We start from the raw sequence: 5,570 nt of genomic DNA, 5'->3' as shown, positions 1-5,570 counted from the left end.
TCTGTTAGACAAGAATATAACCAGAGCTCAGACATATTTAGAAATATTACTATTATTATTTTTTAAAACCTATAGCTCCACAAACCCCTTGGAATCATCCTCCCTTCTGAGAGCTACAGACCAAAAAAGCAATAACCTATGCAAATAGTATGAGAAGGCAATACATGTAGAGCATCCCTTATCTGAAATACTCCACAATCTGAAATTGTCCACATGGGTGGCTGATACAGTGACTCCTTTGCTTTCTGCTGGTTCAAACTACATTTTTTTTCATCTACAAAACTATTAATCATATTGCATAAATATTTTCAGACTATGTTTTAAGGTGTATAAGACACATATATGATTTTTTTGTTTAGACTTGGGTCCCATCTAAAGATATATCATTATGTATGAATGTGCAAATTCATTCCAGGCATTCCAAAATCTGCAAAAATCCAAAATAGTTTTGGTTGCAAGTATTTCAAATAAGGGATACAGTTGGTCAAACGGATTGGTCAGATTTTGAAAAGTATCTACAAGAAGAATTAAGAAGGTGATGAATAAACAGACTGAACAGGAAGACAGAAGAGTGGAAGTCACCCCCCCCCTCCCCAGTTAGATAACCTTTCCCAGCTCCTTCCCGCTCCCTTCTTCCCTGACAACCCTCCCCATATCCACCCCATCGTCTCGACGAGACTCCTATCCCCACCCATTACCCTCCCTACCCATATCAACCCTATTCTTTCCCTTTAGTTCCCAACTGAATGTACTAAAATTCAATAAAAAAAATTTAAAAAAAAAATAAGGGATACAGTTTGAGTAATGGTCTGATCATGTTTAAATAATTGAATCAAATAACATCACTTGATTATATTATTTAAACATTACACTGGCCAACACCATTTTTGATGCCTCAAATGTTAGATCTATTCTGGTTATATTTGACCTGTTGATTCCAAAAATGGCACCAGTTTTTAAGAGACAGAACATACGTCATATGCCAGTCTTCATCTGCTTGCCCATAGAAAATCATAATAATATCTAAGAAACTAGAGCTGATGTGGTCTATCCAATGCAATGTACTGAATCACTCACTCAAATAACCCCAGGAACAAGCCTAAAAACCGAGATATCAAGAACAAAATGTTTTCATTGAGCTGTGTTATTGGATGAAGACATGAGTGGGGGGAATAACACAAAAACAAGGGGAAAAGGTTTTACTACTTCAAACCACCCTCCACCCTCATAAAATGGACTATCCATCTCTGTCTTGCACCACTTTGTGGCCTCTGCCCGGATAATGGACCAGTACCTACCTATTAGACCAGTATGGGATCCATCCCCCAGGGAAAAAGCGATCTGTATCATACAGATAACCATTGAACCAGATTCATTGAAGTGAACAGGATTTGAAATAACTCATCCCAATAGGGTCCATTGCTGTAAACCTATTGGTTTGTCTATCAGAATGGTTTTGTAAAACTAAGATAAACTTCTTGTGCAACAAGAAGAGTGGTAGGAGAGATTGCTGGATTGTTGTTGGCAGTGCCATCAATAATGACTTATCAATTGAGCTTTGCTTGTTATAATAAATTCTGTCCTATTTGTCATACCCTGTTGACATTTTTAACTGTATTATCCACAGTCCCGTAGATAAGGTTTTCAGGTATATAGGGTCTCCAATATATAAATGCAGTCACTGGGAATTTAATTTTACTTTAAGCAAAAATAAACCCAAATGAGCCACATATTATGATATAGGAGGAATGTGGTCTATGTATCACACACTTCTCCTTCCAGATTAATTCCCTTTACATAAATTAAATTGTCCATTTTATATATCTGTGCCAGAGAGCAATTTAAAATGCCATATTTTAGAGAAAGCAATTACACATCTTTACTGATGTATCACCCTAAAACACCAAATGCCTTGGTATGTATGTCTGTATGTTTATAATCATAGAGGAAATCTCAACACATAGATGTTAATGTGACAAATGTTCTTCCATGGAAATTGTCTCAAGGTCCCTTCCACAGACCTACTGCCTACGGGCATTATGGCAATATTCCCCATCTCATCCTAAATTCTGAGCAACATCAGTAACCCCCAGTAAATCCTTGCTGCTACCAAAAGTGCTACTGCACCTCGAATAAGTTTAAAAGATCTCAGACTGAATTGCATGCACACTATATTTTGTTTTCTGGCTGTGGACTACCATGACTCATCCAACCAATTAAAAATTAGCCTATCAAAGAAGTAATGGATTAGAATTTCATTTGTTTTAGGTATGTGTACATTCCAAATTTACAAAATGCATCCTAAAAACTGAAAATAACTAGAGGTGTGTTTTTTTAAGTATACACAATATGTTCTTAATTAGTCCTCCACATTTGCTGGGTTTAGGGGCAGAGAACTCCCATGAATGTGAAAATTCACAAATAAATGAATTGTTAAATTTTTAACATTCCACTGGAACAAAACTGTAGAATCGCATTGGAGAACCTAGGGCCCTTCCACACAGCCCTATATCACAGAATACCAAGGCAGAAAATCCCTGAGTGTGGACTCAGATAACCCAGTTCAAAGCAGATATTGTGGGATTTTCTGCCTTGATATACTGGGATATAGGGCTGTGTGGAAGGGCCCCTGGAGTTCTAAAGAGCTATTCTCTCTAGAAGTCTTAGGGGCTTCCAGTATGACTGGCAGAAGAATGACCATAGACTCACACTGAAGAACCTATACTTTTTTGTACTGAAACAATTGTTTATTAATCATAGCTATCAAATTGGATGCAACAATAAAGCTCAAGGCAAAGGGCTCTTAGCTACTTGAAGCTGATTGATGAAGACTTTCATCAAAGCTGCAGCCCATTGAGGTCCTCCACAATGACTGGAATATTACTCTGTGGATTTGTATTCTGGGAAGGTAAATGTCCAATTGGCCTATAAATTATAGAGAGAACATTTTAAATCAAATCCTTGCCAAACTACAAAGCCCAGGATATCACAGAGTACAGTCATGGCAGTTAAAATTGAATTATTGTACTATAGTTGTGTGGTATGAAGAGGCTTCTGATCAATTCATCTATCCAGGTAGAGGATTTTACCTACTGCTATATCCTCCCCACTTCAGCCAGACATTTTGAAGGTGGGCCTCTGCAATCCCAGCTGGGCTCTTACAAGCTAAGGCAAGAGACATCTTAAGCTCTTCTGTACACAGACACTTTAATTAGATACTTTAATGTGTGTGATAAAACCTTTGAGCTTAAAAAATTATACAGAGGATTTGATACACATGCATGTGTTTCTTGCTTGAGGTCTAATGCCCCTAGCTCAACAGGTATTTTTATTATTATTATTATTATTATTATTATTATTATTATTATTATTATTATTATTGCCTATTCTGGCTACAAAGAGGAAATTCATAATTAAAGTCACTAATTCAAGGATTATTCAATAATGTCATGGTATGTATGAAGGGAATAAATTATAGGCCAGAGATAAAACCCAGAAAATGCTTTAAAAGAAAAAAGCAAAGGAGAAACATTTAATTAAAAGACCAGTAATGAGGCCCAAATGCCCCAAAGGCACCAGATCACATCTGATATTGCAAGCTATGCAGGGTCAGCTCTACTTTGTCCTTGGGCAGGAGACCATCAATGAATATCAAGTACTGTAGGCTATATTTGAAAGAAAGGAACTGGCAAAACCATCTCTAAAATAATTCTTGCATGAGGAAACCCTACAAAATTCACTGGGTTACCATAAATCAGCTGGGTCACCACTCTCATTGTCAAGAGGTTCCTACTAATGTTCAATCCAAATCTACTTTCCTGTAACTTAAAGCCATTAAACCTAGTTCTATCCTCTGAAGCAGCAGCGAACAAGCTTGCACCCTCTTCTTTGTAGCTGCTCTTAAGATATTTAAAATGTACAATCACATTACCTTTCAATCTTCTCTTCACCAAGCTAAACATGACCAGCTCCTTCAACCTCTCTTTATATGTTTTGTTCTCCAGATCTCTTATCAACTAATTATGGCTCCAGGTGCTAGTGTTTCCATCTAATCTATATGTAGTCAGTTTGCAAATCAACATATGAGACCTTCAGCCTTATCAGAAAGCACCAGCAAAGCACCTCACTTCACCTGGCTTCCACAAGGAAAGAGGGATGCAGTGGGATGAATCTATCGCCCTGCATGCAACTCCTCTCCATGATGTTTTCCCCATCACACGGGAAAGTGTCGCCGTTGCAGAGAGACCCCATGCTGCTTCCATTGGAGCTACCATAACACAGGAAGCCTCCCGTGATGAGGTGAAAGCGTCCAGTGACACTTTCACCCTGGTTGGTGGCGGGGCCTATGCCAGAAGTCGCATGATGTCATGTGATGTTCAGTATGGGCCTCCATCCTCCAGATGGGGTGAAAGCATCCTAGGACATTGATTTCACCCCATCTGTTGAGGTAGTAAATCAAATGCTTTGCTGAAATCCAGATAAACGTCATTCAGTACATTTCCACACTCTTCTAAACTAGTGACTCTCAGATAGATAGACAGACAGACAGACAGACAGACAGGATTTGTTCTTGACAATTAATTAATCCATGTTGTCTCCTATTAATCACTACATTGTCCTCAAAATACTTGCAGACAGACTCCTGTCTAATCAATTCTAATGTTTTTCCTGATATTTAGGTCAGGCTGACTCGCCCATAATATCCTCAATCCTTTTTTTGCCTATTTTTGAAAAGAGGGAACATTTGCTCATCTCCAGTACTCTAGCACCTCATCCATTCTCCAAAATTTCTCAAAAATGATAGCAAGTGATTCTGCAAGTATATCAGCAAGTTCATTCAATACTCTGGAATGCAGTTGATCTGGCCATGCATATTGAACTTGTTTAAGTGAAACAAGTTCAATCTGCAGGATCAAGCCCAGAATTGTTGACTAACTCCTTATGAATCTTGATTTGTGCAGGGGTCATGCTAATCTTCTCTGTATCATTCCAATTTTAGTATATGTGCTTCCGAATCTTGATTTGGAATTTGGGTTCCTTGCCAATGTATATGTATATGTATGTGTTGGATGTACACAGTCCTCTCTTTGGGAAAAATCTGAAGTAAAATAGGTATAAAGCAGTACTGCCTTTTCATTAAAACACTGTACCATGCTTGCTGAGCAGCCATCCCACCATTTCCTTCATCATTCTCTTGCTTCAAACATATTTGAAAAAAAAACCTTTTGTTGCTCCTTGCCTGGCTAGACAGTTCCAGATCAAAATCTCCGTCCTTCCCTTTAGAGTTTCTTATACTATTCTTGCAAATCTGAGCTACATGTATCTACATTCTTCCTCAGTAATTTGGTATTCCATTTTTTTCCTTTTACTTCATCTTTGAGTTTACTCTACAACCACAATGGCTTTTTCAGACATTTCCCATGTTCCTTTTTCCATTGAATTGTTTGTGATTGTGCAGTTCCTTCTTCATGAAAATTAACTAATGCTGGGAGTCTTGATATGTTGGCCTAAATACCCTGAAGATGAGATTCTATCTGATCTTGCAAATTTAAGCAAGGTCAGCTCTTGTT

At 37.9% G+C, this 5,570-nt stretch overlaps 1 pseudogene; it reads right to left on the bottom strand.

Annotated features, from left to right (window-relative positions):
* Positions 1 to 4,920: 4,920 nt before the first annotated feature.
* LOC134297237 (U6 spliceosomal RNA) lies at positions 4,921 to 5,019 on the bottom strand (annotated as a pseudogene).
* Between the last annotated feature and the right edge of the window lie 551 nt (positions 5,020 to 5,570).

Source organism: Anolis carolinensis, chromosome 2 (assembly GCF_035594765.1).
Source record: "Anolis carolinensis isolate JA03-04 chromosome 2, rAnoCar3.1.pri, whole genome shotgun sequence".
NCBI lineage: Eukaryota > Metazoa > Chordata > Lepidosauria > Squamata > Dactyloidae > Anolis > Anolis carolinensis.
Note: the sequence above shows the minus strand (reverse complement) of the source record. Positions and strands in the feature narration are given on the sequence as shown.